Raw genomic sequence first — 19,777 nt, forward strand, 5'->3', positions numbered from 1 at the left:
GGTCCTGAGATTATAAATAGAGACATTGAATACAAAAGCAATGAAAATGTGACCTTTGTAAAACGCTCGTTTGCCTTCAACTGGAGCATTGTCCAATTCTGGACACCGTACTTTATGAAGAATGTGGGGGCATTAGAGAGGGTGCAGAAAAAATTCACCAGAATGGTTCCAGGGATGAAGGGCTTCAATTATGTGGATAGATTGGAGATGCCATGGTTGTCCTCTGTGTCTCTCTCTATCTCTCCCTCCTGCTATCTCTGATACAAAGAGGGAGAGAGGCTGAGATATGCAGGCAGATAGAGGGCAGTGGAGAGGGACATGGTTGGAGTGGATTGAAAGGGAGAATGTAAGATATTTTGATTTGATTTGATTTTTAGATTTTGATTTAGAGATACAGCACTGAAACAGTCCCTTCGGCCCGCTGAGTCTGTGCCGACCATTAACCACCCATTTAGAATAATCCTACACCAATCCCATATTCCTACCACATCCTTACCTGTTCCTAAATTCCCCTACCACCTACCAACATGAGGGGCAATTTATAATGGCCAATTTACCTGTCAACCTGCAAGTCTTTGGCTGCAGGTGGAAACCGGAGCACCCAGAGGAAACCCACACAGACACGGGGAGAACTTGCAAAGTCCACACAGTACCCGGAATTGAACCCGGGTCGCTGGAGCTGTGAGGCTGCAGTGCGAACCACTGCATCACTGTGCCGCCGATGCAATCCTTCACTGCTGTGCACACAAACAGAGAAAGATGCGTATGTAGAGTGAACTATTGGTAGAGTGGGAGAAATGTGGATGATGTTGGGGCCCAGGCAGCCCGTTTTGATGATCAGGAAGGAAAACTCTCCATTGTTAACATCCAGCAAGGTATTCCACCATGAAAGCCATCACACCCTCATGATATTGGTGTGGAAATCTGGAAATCTATGACCCTGGTTATTGACCCTCTGTTAAGGGAAATGGGCCCATCCTATCCACTCTATCTCGGCCCGTCATTATTTTATACACCTCAATTAAATCTTCCCTTCAACCTTCTCTGTTCCAAAGAAAACAATTCCAACCTATCCAATCTTTACTCATAATTAAAATTCTCCATTCCTGACAACATCCTCTGTAAATCCCCTCTGTACCCTCTCTAGTATGATCACACCCTTCCTGTAATGTGGTGACAAGAACTGTACACAGTACTCTAGCTGTGGTCTAACTAGTGTTTTATACAGTTCTAGCATAACCTCCCTGCTCTTATATTCTCTACATCGGCCAATAAAGGAAAGTATTCCGTAAGCCTTCTTAACCACCTTATCCACCTGTCCTGTTACACTCAGGAATCAGTGGACAGTCACTCCAAGGCCCCTCTGTTCACAGTCTGACAGATAGTTCAGTTAGATTGAAAGAGCAAATGTAAACCATAATAATTTGATGTAACCCTTCACTGCAGTATACACAGACATACGAGCGAGATGCATGGAGTTTGAAACATCGGGGTAGAGGGAGAAAAATAGATGGAGATGGTAACAAATTGGAAAGGAGTGATCGGGACTGAGAGGGAGGTAATCTCTGGTAAACTCTCTTGCTGGTAATCTCTCTCCATCTCTATCTCTCTCTTCCCCTCTCTTCTACTCTCTGAAACCCTATTTCTTCTCTTTGTTACTCACTTTCCAAGTCTATCTCTCAACTTTTCTCCCTCTATCTCTGTCTCCGTCTGTACACTATCTCAATCTCTCCCTCTTGCTTTCAGGATGGGAAGAGGGAGAAAGAGAGGCAGAGAAAGGGTGTTGCAGGCAGTGGGAGATGAGGAGAAAGAGACAGAGGAACAGTGAGTCTGGCATTGGTAGATGGATCTTTACTCTGTATCTGACCCCATGCGTACTGCCCTGTGAGTATTCGATGGGGACAGTCTCAGACGGGGGGGACTGTCTAAAAATCAAAAATTAGTCGAAAGCCCTTTCAAAGATGAAATTCAGATACACTTCTACATACAAAGGGTGGTAGAAGTTTGGAACTGTCTTCCACAAATGACCCCTCCCTATCTCTGCAATCACCTCCAGCTCCGCAATCCACCAATATCTGTGATCCTCGAATTCTGGCCTCTTGAGCATCCTCCAATTGTTGAATTGTTCCACCATTGGTGTCTGTGCCTTCAAGTTGCCAGGACCCTAACTCTGGAATTCCTTTCCTAAACCTCTCCCTCTCTCGAACTCTCTTTCCTCTTTGAAGACGCTCCCTAAACCAACCTCTTTGACCAGGTTTTGTTCGTCTCGTGTAGTGAAGTGACTCAGTGTCAACTTTTTATTTTCTTTATTTTTTTGTTGAATGTGTGCGTTACTGACCAGGCCAGCATTTATTGCCCATTCCTAATGGCCCTTGAGAAGGTGGTTTTGAGTTTCCTTCCTGAACCGCTGCAGTCCATGTGGTGTAGGTACACCCACAGTGCTGTTAGGAAGGGAGTTCCAGGATTTTGACCCAGTAACAGTGAAGGAATGGCGATATAGTTTCAAGTTAGGATGGTGTGTGACTTTAGCTTTTGTGTGCGGACAGTATTTTCAGTGCGCAGTCCATTTAAATTTTTAATTGTTTATTTTGTTCACGTGGATAGATGTAAAGTTTCTCCTACAATCTGACTGCCTCCCCGTATCTCCTCACTCTTTCTGCCCGTCTCTCCCTCCTTCTCCAATTCCACTGCTTTACTCTGTAACTAAACTCACACTGTACCTGCCGTGGGAGGTCCCATTATGGTGCTTAAGCAATGAGTTATACAATTCCAGCATAACCTCCCTGCTCTTATATACTTTAACAGCCTTGTTGGGAATGTCACTGCAGTTTGAAAATATGAAACACTGATCCAACATTCACCCCTAAAACACTCACACTAAACTCCAAAAACAGGACTGGGCAGATAATGAGGATTGTTAATGATTGTTACAACTTGCCTCATCCTCTCTCTGTCTCTCCCTCTCATGTCTGTTTCCTCCTATCTTTCTCTCTCTCTCTCTCCCTCACCCTCTCCCTCTTTCTCTGCCTCTTTCCATGACTCTATCTCTAACACCATCTCTTTCTCCTTGGACAGAAATATTTTTATCCATTTCTTGGTTAATTTTCAAAATGTAAATCTTGCCCTTGCTGGGAACGTCACTGCAGTTTGAAAATATCAAACACTGTTCAGCAATCACCCCCAAAACTCTCTCACTAAATCCCCAATACAGGACTATGCAGATAATGGGGATTGTTTACTGAGATTCTGTCAAGGTCCCCTCACACACTATCCCACGTTCCCTTCTTCTAAAGTTTGTAAGTGTTTAATAATATCTTTTTCAATAATATTAAATGTCACTTCAGTTTGAAAATATCAATCATTGATCCAACACTCACCCCCAAAACACTCACATGAAACCCCTGATCTTTCCTTTCAAAATTAGTTCTTGCACACAGCCAGTTTTACTTTTTAATTCTATCTTTTGTCAACATTATTAGATATAAAGTTTTTCCTATAATCTCGCCATCCCCCTCTCTCCCTGTCTGTCTGTCTCTCTCTGTCTCTGTTTCTCCCTCTGTTTGTCTCTCTCCCTCTCTCTCTCACTGTCCCTTTCTCCCTCTGCATCTGTCTCTCTCCCTCTGTATCTGTCTCACTCGCTTTCTCCCTGTCTCTCTCCGTCTGAATCTGCCTGCCTCCCTTTCTGTCTGTCTCATTCTGCATTTGCCTGACAACCTTTCGCAGTGTCCCCGTTTGTCTCTGTTTCTCCTTTTTCATCTATCATTCTAGCTCCGTCTCTCTCTCTACCTCTGTCTCTGTCCCACTCTTCCTGTGTCTCTCTCCGTCTGTGTCTCACTCCCTCTATCTCTCCATCCCTCTGTACATGGACAGCAATGCTTTGAGCCATTTGTTTGGTTAATTTTGAATCTTTAACTCTTGCTTTTGTTGGGAATGTCAATACAGTTTGAAAATATCTAACACTCATCGAACACTCATCCCGAAAACCCTGACATTAAAGCCCAAATATCGGACTGGGCAGACAATGGTGATTGTTACTGGGGTTCCATCAAGGTCTCATTTCACTTTCTCTTCTGTCTCTCACTGTCTTCCACTTTGTCTCTATCTCTCCATTTCCCCATTTGTTTTCGTTTCCCTCTCCTCTTTCCTTCATCGTGCCCAACTTTATAAATGGAGAGTGTGCTCCTTACACTTTATAAATGGAGAGGAAGCTCGCTCCACTTCAGAGGTAGAGGCGGAGCTCCCTCTACTTGAAACATAGAAAGGGAGTTCCCTCTGTTTTATATAGCTGCCGTAGTGGGATTTGAAACCCTGTCCCCAGGCCATCAATTTGGGTCTCTGGATTACATGACCAGTGATATTATCACTAACCAACTGCCGCCCAATTGGAGCGTACAGTGTCTGTCCCATAATATCACTCACAGTAGGTTCTGGGCTGTAACACTGAACATGGTCCCATATCAGAGACTCAAACTTCACATTTTAACTGGGAAAAGGCAGGAACAGTGTGAAACGGGAATGTTTTTGTCCCTGGATTCAGTGATCACTGCAGACAGATCAGTTACATTTACAATAGAAATGCCAGGAGTGAACAAGATCAATACAATAATATGGAAAATGTAAATGACGCCTTTCATAATTGTAGCATCCGTCCAGTATGAGTACAGATTTCAGGTTTCTTCCCGAGAGAGGTCTTACTCAGAAAATGTCATTGATATTGAAATGATTGTGTTTTATCCACCAGATTATTTACATCAGAGTCAAAGCTGCTGATGTAATGTGTTTGTTCAGGAGAGTGTAACTAATAGCAATGATCAGGGGTATAACCGTGTCAGTGGAGACTTATCCCCTGTATAAATCAGGACCCATTGGAATGGATCAGCTCAGAGTGCCTGCTGGAGCTGTGGAATCCAGGCTAATAGATGTCTCTGCTTCTCACAGAAATGGGATATCCACTATTCGTTCAGTTCATATTCATTTACTATCCTGTACTTACAGCTATTGGAGTTCCTGGTAAGCCAGTATCTCAGCTGTTAATGGTGTAAATCGATGTTAACTGTGCTGCTGTGCTCAGTATTAATTCCCTCTGTGTGTGTTACACAGTAGTCTGTTCTTTTCCAGCAATTTACTGATGGAACCTCATCATTGTTAACTCTTATATTTTTAGAATTAGAATTAGAACATTACAGCGCAGTACAGGCCCTTCGGCCCTCGATGTTGCGCCGACCTGTGAAACCATTTGACCTACACTATTCCATTTTCATCCATATGTCTTTCCAATGACCACTTAAATGCCCTTAAAGTTGGCGAATCTGCTACTGCTGCAGGCAGGGCGTTCCACGCCCTTACTACTCTCTGAGTAAAGAAACTACCTCTCACATCTGTCCTATATCTATCACCCCTCAACTTGAAGCTATGGCCCCTCGTGTTTGCCATCACCATCCAAGGGAAAAGACGCTCACTATCCACCCTATCTAACCCTCTGATTATCTTATATGTCTCTATTAAGTCACCTCTCCTCCTCCTTCTCTCCAACGAAAACAACCTCAAGTCCCTCAGTCTTTCCTCGTAAGACCTTCCCTCCATACCAGGCAACATCCTAGTAAATCTCCTCTGCACCCTTTCCATAGCTTCCACATCTTTCCTATAATGCGGTGACCAGAACTGCACGCAATACTCCACGTGCGGTCTCACCAGAGTTTTGTACAGCTGCAGCATGACCTCGTGGCTCCGAAACTCGATCCCCCTACTAATAAAAGCTAACACACCATATGCCTTCTTAACAGCCCTATTAACCTGGGTAGCAACCTTCAGGGATTTATGCACCTGGACACCAAGATCTCTCTGTTCATCTACACTACCAAGAATCTTCCCATTAGCCCAGTACTCTGCATTTCTGTTACTCCTTCCAAAGTGAATCACCTCACACTTTTCCGCATTAAACTCCATTTGCCATCTCTCAGCCCAGCTCTGCAGCCTATCTATGTCCCTCTGTACCCTACAACATCCTTCGGCACTATCCACAACTCCACCGACCTTAGTGTCATCTGCAAATTTACTAACTCACCCTTCTGCACCCTCTTCCAGGTCATTTATAAAAATGACAAACAGCAGTGGCCCCAAAACAGATCCTTGCGGTACACCACTAGTAACTAAACTCCAGGATGAACATTTGCCATCAACCATCAATCAGCTAGCCAATTTCTGATCCAAAGCTCTAAATCACCTTCAAACCCATACTTCCGTATTTTCTGCAATAGCCTACCGTGGGGAACCTTATCAAACGCCTTACTGAAATCCATATACACCACATCCACTGCTTTACCCTCATCCACCTGTTTGGTCACCTTCACGAAAAACTCAATAAGGTTTGTGAGGCACGACCTACCCTTCACAAAACCGTGCTGACTATCTCTAATGAACTTATTCTTTTCAAGATGATTATAAATCCTGTCTCTTATAACCTTTTCCAACATTTTACCCACAACCGAAGTAAGGCTCACAGGTCTAAAATTACCAGGGCTGTCTCTACTCCCCTTCTTGAACAAGGGGACAACAATTGCTATCCTCCAGTCTTCCGGCACTATTCCTGTCGACAATGACGACATAAAGATCAAGGACAAAGGCTCTACAATCTCCTCCCTAGCTTCCCAGAGAATCCTAGGATAAATCCCATCTGGCCCAGGGGACTTATCTATTTTCACACTTTCCAAAATTGCTAACACCTCCTCCTTGTGAACCTCAATCCCATCTAGCCTAGTAGCCTGAATTTCAGTATTCTCAACAACATTTTCTTTCTCTACTGTAAATACTGACGCAAAATATTCATTTAACACTTCCCCTATCTCCTCTGATTCCACTCACAACTTCCCACTACTATCCTTGATTGGCCCTAATCTAACGCTCGTCATTCTTTTATTCCTGATATACCTATAGAAAGCCTTACGGTTTTCCCTGATCCTATCCACCAATGACTTCTCGTGTCCTCTCCTTGCTCTTCTTAGCTCTCCCTTTAGATCCTTCCTGGCAAGCTTGTAGCTCTCAAGCGCCCTAACTGAGCCTTCACGTCTCATCCTAACATAAGCCGCCGCCTTCCTCTTGACAAGCGCTTCAACTTCTTTAGTAAACCACGGCTCCCTCGCTCGGCAACTTCCTCCCTGCCTCACAGGTACATACTTATCAAGGACACACAGTAGCTGCTCCTTGAATAAGCTCCACATTTCGATTGTTCCCATCCCCTGCAGTTTCCTTCCCCATCCTACGCATCCTAAATCTTGCCTAATCGCATCATAATTTCCTTTCCCCCAGCTATAATTCTTGCCCTGCTGTATATACCTGTCCCTGCCCATCGCTAAGGTAAACCTAACCGAATTGTGATCACTATCACCAAAGTGCTCACCTACATCTAAAGCTAACACCTGGCCGGGTTCATTTCCCAGTACCAAACCCAATGTGGCATCGCCCCTGGTTGGCCTGTCTACATACTGTGTCAGAAAACCCTCCTGCACACACTGGACAAAAACTACCCATCTAAAGTACTCGAACTATAGTATTTCCAGTCGATATTTGGAAAGTTAAAGTCCCCCATCACAACTACCCTGTTACTCTCGCCCCTGTCGAGAATCATCTTCGCTATCCTTTCCTCTACATCTCTGGAACTATTCGGAGGTCTATAAAAGACTCCCAACAGGGTAACCTCACCTCTCCTGTTTCTAACCTCGGCCCATACTACCTCAGTAGACGAGTCCTCAAACGTCCTTTCTGTCGCTGTAATACTCTCCTTGATTAACAATGCCACACTCCCCCCTATTTTACCATCTTCTCTGTTCTTACTGAAACATCTAAATCCCGGAATCTGCAACATCCATTCCTGCCCCTGCTCTACCCATGTCTCCGAAATGGCCACTACATCGAGATCCCAGGTACCAACCCATGCTGCAAGCTCACCCACCTTATTCCGGATGCTCCTGGCGTTGAAGTAGACACACTTTAAACCAGGTTCTTCCTTGCCAGTGCCCTCTTGCGTCCTTGTAACCATATCCCTGACCTCACTACTCTCAACATCCTGTACACTGGCACTACAATTTAGGTTCCCTTTCCCCTGCTGAATTAGTTTAAACCCCCCCGAAGAGCACAAGCAAATCTCCCCCCCAGGATATTGGTACCGCTCTGGTTCAGGTGAAGACCATCCTGTTTGTAGAGGTCCCACCTACCCCAGAAAGAGCCCCAATTACCCAGGAAACCAAAACCCTCCCTCCTGCACCATCCCTGCAGCCACGTGTTCAACTCATCTCTCTCCCTATTCCTCGCTTCGCTATCACGTGGCACGGGCAACAACCCAGAGATAACAACTCTGTTTGTTCTCGCTCTAAGCTTCCACCCTAGCTCCCTGAATTTCTGTCTTAAATCCCCATCTCTCTTCCTACCTATGTCGTTGGTGCCTATGTGGACCACGACTTGGAGCTGCTCCCCCTCCCCCTGAAGGATCCCAAAAACACGATCCGAGACATCACGAACCCTGGCACCTGGGAGGCAACATACCAACCGTGAGTCTCTCTCGTTCCCACAGAACCTCCTATCTGTTCCCCTAACTATGGAGTCCCCAATGAGTAATGTTCTGCTCCTCTTCCCCCTTCCCTTTAGAGCAACAGGGACAGACTATGTGCCAGATACCTGTACCCCATTGCTTACCCCTGGTAAGTCGTCCCCCGCAACAGAATCGAAAACGGTATACCTGTTGTTGAGGGAAACTGCCCCAGGGGATCCCTGCACTGCCTGCTGGTTCCCTCTCCTTCCCCTGACGGTAACCCATCTACCTACTTCTTTTACCTGAGGTGTGACTACCTCCCCATAACTCCTCTCAATAACCTCCTGCACCACCCGAATGATCCGAAGTTCATCCAGCTCCAGCTCCAGTTCCCGAACGCGGTTCCCGAGGAGCTGGAGTTGGGTGTACTTCCCACAGATGCAGTCTGCAGGGACACTCTTGGCGACCCTTACCTCCCACATTCTGCAGGAGGAACATACAACAGCCTTAACCTCCATTCCCACTATTCCAAATTCCCAACAAATCTACTGAAAAACCAAAAACAGGAACTGTTTAATGGTATTGATTTAAGTAACCCTGGCATTACTACTGGATTATTCTGTGTATTGAATGTATTGGAATGAGATGTTTCAGTGAGGATCAATAATCAGACCATTAGGAGTTTTTAAGATTTTCATCATGTGGATCTAACCGGTCATGGAATATTTTAATGATTTTTTTTCAGTGATTGATAATGAGACATCTCACGGTTTCAGTGTTACAAAGGGACAGAACAATGTTATCCTTCCCCAGTAACATGGCTCAGTTTAACTGGGATTTCAATGCATTTATTGATTATCACTGTAATCAAATATTATTTTATTCTGTGTGTCTGATGCTGCTTCAGAAGTCTGGCTACTGAACTGAGTTTGCTGCTGACACTTTCACATCTCCTTCTCTGCTTCACTGTGGACCATCACTGTCACTGGACTACATTGGAAAATTGAAAGTATTGATGTGATATTTTACTGGTTTTTAATCTATCATTTGGAATCAAGAGTCTTTCCGTTTGTCTGTAGATTATCAGCTGCAGCGCTGATGTTCCTGTTTTATTAATTAAACACTCCCACATTCTAACAGATTACTTTATAATTCCAGGAGAAGGAATTTCAATGATTGTGAGGTTTGGCTGGAAGTAGCTTTCGATCCTGTTTATTCCATGTATTGTAGATGAAGTGAAGAGTGCAGTTGAACAGGTGGAGATTTGAGTGTTCTGTAGATACATTAAATTATTCACAGAGGTTTCACCATTGAACAAACTGACTCTGAGAATAGAATCATTGAAGCTGGGGCTGGTGAACAGAACACAGACGCAAAATGTTTGGAATAAATCATATGTAAAAAGTAGCATTAGCTAACAGTTTGCAGGGTGTGAGTACTCCGGAGAGATAGGGAAGGAGAAAAGGAGCAGGGAGAACGAAACAGTGGGAAAGAGATAGGCAGAAGTAAAAAGAAAGAGAAAGAAGCAGCAGTGTAAATAATTCACTATCATCAAGTGTTGGAATGTCCAGAACAATTAGTGAGAGAAACTGTGAGTTGAAGTTGTCTGTTGTCAGATTGTGTTCATTTTCCTGTTGGACTTGATCCTCTGTGTTGATTTCTGTCAGGACTTCATTTTCTTTTGTAGAGAGTTCCTATTCCTTACTTAGTGACTGAATAAACAGAATAGAATCAGTTCTTCACTGATGGTAATTCATTATTTAAATACTGCACTTTAAAATCTCTGTGACTGTTGTATTCAATAAAGAGTGAGGCTGACATCAGAAATATATTTAAATTTATATTTAATAGCCTGTACAAACTAAATATATTGACTATATTGTAGAAACAATGAACTGTTCTCCAACACCAATAACCACAGGGATTATTGTTTGAATGTATTAATTGAGTTGTATTACTGGGATCTATAGGTTAGATTTCCTCTAACACTCTGCTGCAGTCTCTCCCTGTGAATCTCAGCCTCTCCTCTCACTTATTCAATCCTCAGTCCCCTCATCCATTGCTTCTGTTTATCCACTTTCTCAAACCATCTGCTCCAGTCTCCCCTCCTGCTTCAACATGTCCTTATACTTCTCTCCCTCTCAATCTCACTCACTGGCTCCACCTCCAGCTCCTTTGTCCAACCTGATAGGAATACAGTAACATGGGAGCTGGAGGTGGCCATTCAGCCCTTGGAGCCTGCTCTGCCATTCTGGATCTTTGCTGATACTCTAACACAGCGCTGCAGTTTTCCCATTTGAAAACAGTCTCTGTCGGTTCCCTGAACCCAGAGCAACAAACCAGCTGCACGTCCCGCTCGCCCCAAACCTTCCCAACCAACAGTCTGGAGACAAACTCCCAATTAACCCATTGGATTCCATCTCTGTAAAACCCCTTCTCATTCCCCCACTGGCACTGCATCCTCACTCAGTACTTCCAGTAGATCCAGTAATGACTTTATTCACTTTCTGCATCAATTTCCCAATTCATTATTAATAATTGTGTTTTCAAACATTTCACTGTGACAAAGCACTGCCCGGGTCAATGAATCAGTTTTCACTGCTCGATGCAGCAACTAAGCTGGAAATTTCAGCCCAGATCCTGTCAAACTGCTGCTTCGTCTGCAGGTCTGATCAGTAATTTCTCTACTTCCTTTTCTCTCTCTCTTCCAGTTAACTTGGTGGCGATTGTGATCCTGTCCCGAGGAAAGAGCGGTCTCTCCAAATGTATCAGTGTCTACCTGGTGGGAATGGCAGTGTCTGATCTCCTGGTCGTTATCACTGATCCCATATTGAGATGGATTGTTGGAATTTATTCCCCATATTCATTCCTGAGAATTACTCCTGTGTGTTCTCTCATTATCATTCTGCTTTCTGCATCCACAGTTGTTTCTGTCTGGCTCACAGTCACTTTCACCTTTGATCGGTTTGTGGCCATTTGTTGTGAGAAGCTGAAAACAAAATATTGCAGCGAGAAAAGGGCGGCTGTGGTTGTGGGAACAGTGAGTGTGCTGGGCTGTTTAGAGTCTCTCCCCTGGTACTTTACACTGAAACAACAGTACATTATTGATAATGTTCCCATGGGTTGTGTTACTAAACCGAGCTTCGCTACTTCCCCCATATGGGGGGGGGGGGGGGTGCATTTAAATTGTTTAAACTTATTTTAATCCCTTGTGTCTCGGTCTTTCTGATTTTGCTGCTCAATGTTCTGACTGTCAGACGGATTTTATTCTCCAGTAAAGTCCGCAGGGGATTCCGGCGCCACAGCAATGCAGAGAATCACAAGGACCCAGAGATGGAGAATCGCAGGAAATCAATTATTTTACTCTTCAGCATATCCGGCAGTCTGATCCTGTTATGGGTGACCCGGTTTGGGTCTATCATTTACAGTCGAAATACAGATATTTATTATTATTCCTCCTACACTGACCCTCTCTTTATCACAGATCACACATCAAAGATGCTGCAGATTCTCATGCACCAACACATGTATTTACATTGTGACCCAGACTAAATTCAGACAGGAGCTGAAGAAGGGGGTGAAATACCCTCTCAATCTCATTGTTAAATTAGTGAAATCATAGAAAGAGCTGAAGGGTTTCAAACCCTGGAACTAAATCCCATTCCCCCTCCTCCCCCCCCAGACCCCCGCTCCACCTCCCACCCTCCACCCGCCTCTGTGATTATTTGACCGGCGCCATCTTTAGTTCTGGCAGTTGCCTGAACGTGCAGACGCTGACGTTCAGGTGGAACAGGATACGTTTGCGCATGTGCCAGTGTAGCGCCACCTAATGGTGGTTATGTCAACAAACGCGGCCAGTGGACAAAGCTGCAAATCGCAGTGATTGTGAGGTGGTGAGAGGGGCATTAATTGCAGTGAGGCAGTGACACCAGCAGATGGAGATGGTGAGTGTGGGCCAGCAGCTGCAGTGAGGCAGGGACACCAGCAGATGGAGATGGTGAGAGAGGGACAGTAACTGCAGTGAGAGAGGGGTACCAGCAGATGGAGATTGTGAGAGGGGAACAGTAGCTGCAGTGAGGCAGGGGCACCAGCAGATGGAAATGGTCAGAGGGGGACAGTAGCTGCAGTATGATCGGGACACCGGAAGATGGAGATGGTGAGTGGGGGACAGTAACTGCAGTGAGACAGGGACACCAGCAGATGGAGATGGTGAGAGGGCACAGTAACTACAGTGAGGCAGGGACACCAGCAGATGGCGATGGTGAGAGGGTGACAGCAACTGCAAAGAGACATGGACAACAGCAGATGGAGAGGGTGAGAGGGGCGCAGTAACTGCACTGAGACGGGGACACCAGCAGATGGGGATACTGAGCCATTGCTGATGGGAGATTCTGTGTTACTGAGAGTTTGAAAGTTTCCACAAGTTTGATTAATTTACTTTATGAAAACTTGAGATGCTGAATAAAATAATTTCAATACAATTTGTGTTAAATGGCTATTTTCCTACTAGGTAAGCATTTGTAACATTAAAATGGTTCGTGTTTGGAAAATTATTTTGAGTGATTAAAGATAATGCATAAATAAAGCAACAGCAGCATATTGAACTCAGACAGTCTCTCTAAATAAGCTGTGTTGAGTTCTTCATCACTAACTTTATGACATATCTCTCTCTCTCACACACTTCTCTTTCTATGCTGGTATATTCTCTACTGTAACTCAGAGTAATTGAAGTTTTGATCCAATTGTCTTTTGAAAATGAATATTAAATCTGCTTTCAGAATTCACTGTCAGACAGTTTATTAGTAGAGGGGTGAAACAAATAGGCAGGGAGTTATTATGGTCTGTCAGACGGTGAATTCCAGACCATAATAATCCCCTGCCTATTTGTTTCACCCCTCTGCTCGTTTAAACGGTCTCTCCTCAAGACTCCAAACTGAGGGAAAGATTTTGAATGCAATCAATTTCTCCAGGACAGAAGCTGCAGAGGAGCTGGAACCTTTTTAATTTGGACAAGCGATGAACAAAAATCCCTCTGAATCCCCCAGGAGAGCATCGGGAAGAAACAGTCAGGAAGCAAAGGGAAAGAAGTGACACTTTATTGCAGCAGCAAAAACTCTTTGTCAGAATGTGGAGGTCTTTATCGCTGAGATTTATATAAACTGGAGTTGAAACATGGAAGATCGTTCATAAAATTTGTGTTAAATGGCCATTTCCCAGCTTTGTAAACCCTTGTAACACAGAAGTGGTTAATGTCAAGAAAGATTTGTTTTCCAATGAGTACAGGGTAATAAATAAATACAGCAGCATTAAATAAAGTACAAAGAATCATTGACAAAAAAAAAGCTGTAAATATGTGTCACAACTGTGGTGTGAAATGTCGCCAGTTGTAAAAGTTCAATTGGCTGCATCATTAACTTGGCTGTAGTTTCAGGTTTTGGCACACAGTGGAATTGACAATAGGAATAAAAACTGCCTGTTCATACTGCAGTCAAACAGGCCTCTCCAGCAAAAACTCTTTGCCAGAATTTCAAGGTGCATTGAGACATTTTCAGTAATTTTCTGAACCTTCTGTAAACTGGAGGTGAATAGTGAAAGACATTTAACACAATTATTGTTAAATGGCCGTTATCCAAACCGGCTGCTGCAGGTTTTAAATTACAGCAGCTTTTCTGCTCTGTTAATGAGGTTTTTGGGGGAGGGAGCAAGAGAGAGACAGACCGATAGGTTTCTGTCTGGAATGGTACATTTTGTATATGGCTGGAATATCCCTCTCTCCCCATTTCCTGCTTACACAGTGACTCACCTTGGACTGTCCCATACCTGGGAGGGAGTGTCCAGATGGAGGAAGCTGAGAGCTGGTTGGATGAGCTGTATTTTGGGTGGACTGTCTGTTTTGAGTGACAGGTTCTGGGATATATTAGGCCAACATCAGCCTCCATTCTTTCTTTCCATGCAGCTGGTTTGTGAAGGTGAGTTTCTTTGTCTCAGTCTATGTGCCGCGGTGAATTGGAACTGATTGCAGTGTGTGTGTGAGACAGAGTCCAGACTGAATTCCTTTCTCTGTCCCAGCTCTGACCCTTTTCTCCAATTCCCACCCCAATGCTTCTGTACAGGATCTTTTCCCCATGGACAAGCTGATGGAGGGAAGGTGGTAGAGTCCAAGGATAGATCGCAGACCATGTGGGATGGTGAGTATCACATCTTTATTGTCGCTCTCTCCCTCAATCGCAGTCTCTTCCCCTCAGTCTCTATCTCTCTGAGTGTTTGTGTTTCTCTCTCTCTCTTGCTTTCCCTCTCTCTTCCTTTGCCTCTTTCTGACTTTCTCTCTCTCTTTCTCTGCTTTCTCTCTCTCTATCTCTTTCTCTGCTTTCTCAGCCGTTCTCTCTCTCTCTCTTTCTCTGCTTTCTCTCTCTTGCTTTGCCTCTTTCCGACTTTCTCTCTTTCACTTTCTCTGTTTTCTCTCTCTTTCTCTCTCTCTCTGCTTTCTCACTCTTTCTTTGCACTTTCCAAGTTTCTCCCTCTCTCTCTCCCTTTCCCGACTTTCACTCTCTCTTTTGCCATTTTCCGACTTTCTCTCTCTCTCTTTCACTTTCTCTGCTTTATCTCTCTTTCTCTCTCTCTCTCGCTCCCTTTCTCTGCTTTTTCTCCCTCTCCCTCTTTCTCTGCTTTCTCTCTCTTTCTCTCCCTCTCACTTTGTCTGCTTTCTCTCTCTTTTTTGCCGCTTTTCACCTTTCTGCCTCTCTTTCTCTTTCCCTCTTATCTCTCTCTTTCCTGCCCCTTCTTGACTTTCTCTGTCTCTCTCTTTCACTTTCTCTGCTTTCTCCCTCTCTTGCCCTCCTTTCTCTCTCTTTGTTGCCCCTTTCCGAATTTCTCTGTCTCTCTCTTTCACTTTCTCTGCTTTCTCTCTCTCTCTTCCCGACTTTTTATCTTTCTTTGTCTCCCCACCCCAACACACGGAAAATATTTCTCTTACCTCCACAAAATATCCTACCCCCCCGCTAAACCTCCCCCACCAATTATTTCCCTTTGCAAATTCCACTCGCAACCCCCTGAAAAGTTACCCTCGCAATTTTTCCACTGCAATATTTCCACCACTGGCAAAATCCTCCCTGTGAACAGACCCCTCCCCATCTACTACCCCTCCTCTGAACTGACTCCCATCTAATAATCCTTCTGTGAACAGACTCCCATCCAATAACCATCCTGTGAACAGACTCCCATCTAATACCCCTCCTGTGAACAGACTCCCATCTAATACCCCTCCTGTGTACAGACTCCCATCTATGACACCTCCTGTGAACAGACTCAAATCTAATACCCCTCCAGCGAACAGTCCCACATCTAATAAACCTCCTGTGAACAGACTGCCCTCTAATAATCCTCCTGTGAACAGACTCCCATCTAATACCCCACCTGTGAACCGACTCCCATCTAATGCAGCTCCTTTGAACTGATCCCCCTCGAATAATCCTGCTGTCAACAGACTCCCATCTAATACAACTCCTGTGAACACACACCCATCTAATACCCCTCCTGCGAATAGACCCCCATCTAATACCCCTCCTCAGAACAGACTCCCCTTTAATAAACCTCCTGTGAAAAGACTCCCATCCAATTCTCCTCCTGTGAACAGACACACAACTAATACCCCTCCTGTGAACAGAATCCCATCGATTAGCCCTCTTGTGAATTGACTTTCATCTAATACCCCTCCTGTGAACTGACTCCCATCTAATAACACTCCTTTGAACAGACTCCCATCTAATAACCCTCCTGTGAACAGTCTCCCATCTAATACACCTCCTGCGAACAGACCCCCATCTGATAACCTTCCTGTGGATTGACTCCCATCTAATACCCCTCCTGTGAGAGACTCCGCTTTAGTAAACCTCCTGTGAACAGACTCCCATCCAATTCTCCTCCTGTGAACAGACACCCATCTAATACCCCTCCTGCGAAAAGAGCCCCATTTAATAACCCTCCTGTGAACAGACTCCGCTTTAATAAACCTCCTGTGAACAGACTCCCATCCAATTCTCCTCCTGTGAACAGACACCCATCTAATACAACTCCTGTGAACAGAATCCCATCGATTACCCCTCTTGTGAATTGACTTTCATTTAATACCCCTCCTGTGAACTGACTCCCATCTAATAACACTCCTTTGAACAGACTCCCATCTAATACCCCTCCTGTGAACATTCTCCCATCTAATACACCTCCTGCGAACAGACCCCCATCTAATAACCCTCCTGTGGATTGACTCCCATCTAATACCCCTCCTGTGAACAGACTCCCATCTAAAAACTATCTTGTGAACAGCCCCATCTAATACACCTCCTGCGAACAGACCCCCATCAAATACACCTCCTGCGAACAGACCCCCATCTAATACACCTCCTGTGAACAGACACCCATCTAATACCCCTCCAGCGAACAGTCCCCATCTAATAACCCTCCTGTGAACAGACTCCCATCTAATACCCCTCCAGTGGACTGACTCCCATCTAATACCCCTCCTCTGAACAGACTACCTCTAATACCCCTCCTGTGAACAGACCCCCATCTAATACCCCTCCTATGAATAGAACCCCATCTCCTAACCCTCCTGTGAACTGACTCCCATCTAGTAATCCTTCTGTCAACAGACCCCCATCCACTAGCCGTCCTGCGAACAGATTCCCCTCCAATATCCCGCCTGTGAACAGACTCCCATATAATAACTCTCCTGTGAACAGACTCCCCTCTAATACCCCGCCTGTGAACAGACTCCCTTCTAATACCCCTTCTGCGGATAGTCCCCCATCTAATACCCCTCCTGTGAACAGACACCCCTCTAATACCCCGACTCTGAACAGACCACCTCTGCAACCCCTCCTGTGAACTGACTCCCATCTAATACCCCTGCTGTGAACAGGCCCACATCAAATACCCCTCCAGTGAACAGACCCCCATCAGCTACACCTCCTGTGAACAGACTCGCATCTAATACTCCTGCTGTCAACAGACCCCTATCCACAACACGTCCTGTGAAAAGACTCCCATCTAATACCCCGCCTGTGAACAGAATCACTTCTAATAACCCTCCTGTGAACAGACTCCACTCTAATACCCCGCCTGTGAACAGACTCCCATCTAATACCCCTTCTGCAAACAGTCCCACAACTGATACACCTCCTGTGAACAGACTTCCCTCTAATAATCCTCCTGTGAACAGACTCCACTCTAATAATACTCCTGCGAACAGAATCCCCTCGAATACCCCTTCCTGTGAACAGACTCCCCTCTAATACACCGCCTGTGAACAGAATGCCATTGAATACCCTCCTGTGCACTGAATCCCATCTAATACACCTTTTGTGAACAGACTCCCCTCTAGTACCCCGATTGTGAACGGCTCCCATCTAAAGCACCTCCTTTGAACTGATCCCCCTCGAATAACCCTCCTGTGAACAGACTCCGCTTTAATAAACCTCCTGTGAACAGACCCCATCCAATTCTTCTCCTGTGAACAGACACCCATCTAATACCCCTCCTGCGAACAGAGCCCCATCTAATAACCCTCCTGTGAGCAGACACCGCTTTAATAAACCTCCTGTGAACAGACTCCCATCCAATTCTCCTCCTGTGATCAGACACCCATCTAATACCACTCATGTGAACAGAATCCCATCGATTACCCCTCTTGTGAATTGACTTTCATCTAATACCCCTCCTGTGAACTGACTACCATCTAATAACACTCCTTTGAATAGACTCCCATCTAATACCCCTCCTGTTGAACAGATTCCCATCTAATACACCTCCTGTGAACAGACGGGCATCTAATACCCCTCCTGTGAACAGACTCCACTCTAATACCCCGCCTGTGAACAGACTCCCATCTAATACCCCTACTGCAAACAGTCCCACATCTGATACACCTCCTGTGAACAGACTCCCTCTAATAATCCTCCAGTGAGCAGACTCCCCTCTACTAACCCTCCTGTGAACAGACTCCCCTCTAATACCCCTTCCTGTGAACAGACTTCAATCTAATACCCCACCTGTGAACAGACTGCCATCGAATACCCCTCCTGTGCACTGAATCCCTTCTAATACCCCGCTTGTGAACCGGCTCCCATCTAATGCACCTCCTTTGATCTGATCCCCCTCGAATAACCCTCCTGTGAACAGACTCCCATCTAATACAACTCCTGTGAACACACACCCATCCAATTCCCCTCCTGCGAACTGAGCCCCATCTAATACCACTCCTGTGAACAGAATCCCATCGATTACCCCTCTTGTGAATTGACTTTCATCTATTACCCCTCCTGTGAACTGACTCCCATCTAATAACCCTCCTTTGAACAGACTCCCATCTAATAACCCTCCTGTGAACAGACTCCCATCTAATAACCCTCCTGTGAACAGACTCCCATCTAATACACCTCCTGCGAACAGACCCCCATCTATTAACCCTCCTGTGAACAGACTCCCATCTAAAATCTATCTTGTGAACAGCCCCATCTAATATCCCTCCTGTGAAAAGACTCCCATCTAATACCCCTCCTGTGAACAGACTCCCATCTAATACACCTCCTGCGAACAGACCCCCATCTAATAACCCTCCTGTGAACAGACTCCCATCTAATACCCCTCCTGTGAACAGATACCCATCTAATACACCTCCTGCGAACAGACCCCCATCTAATAACCCTCCTGTGAACAGACCCCCATCTAATACACCTCCTGTGAACAGATGCGCATCTAATACGCCTCCTGTGAACAGACTCCCATCTAATACCCCTCCTGTGAACAGATACCCATCTAATAACCCTCCTGTGAACAGACCCCCATCTAATACACCTCCTGTGAACAGACCCCCATCTAATACACCTCCTGTGAACAGATGCGCATCTAATACCCCTCCTGTGAACAGACTCCACTCTAATACCCCGCCTGTGAACAGACCCCCATCTAATACACCTCCTGTGAAAAGACGCGCATCTAATACCCCTCCTGTGAACAGACTCCAATCTAATACCCCTCCTGTGAACAGACTCCCATCTAATACACCTCCTGCGAACAGACTCCCTCTAATAATCCTCCTGTGAGCAGACTCCCCTCTAATAACCCTCCTGTGAACAGACTCCCCTCTAGTACCCCTTCCTGTGAACAGACTTCAATCTAATACCCCACCTGTGAACAGACTCCACTCTAATACCCCGCCTGTGAACAGACTCCCATCTAATACCCCTTCTGCAAACA

The sequence above is a fragment of the Heterodontus francisci genome, chromosome 21 (assembly GCF_036365525.1).
Source record: "Heterodontus francisci isolate sHetFra1 chromosome 21, sHetFra1.hap1, whole genome shotgun sequence".
NCBI lineage: Eukaryota > Metazoa > Chordata > Chondrichthyes > Heterodontiformes > Heterodontidae > Heterodontus > Heterodontus francisci.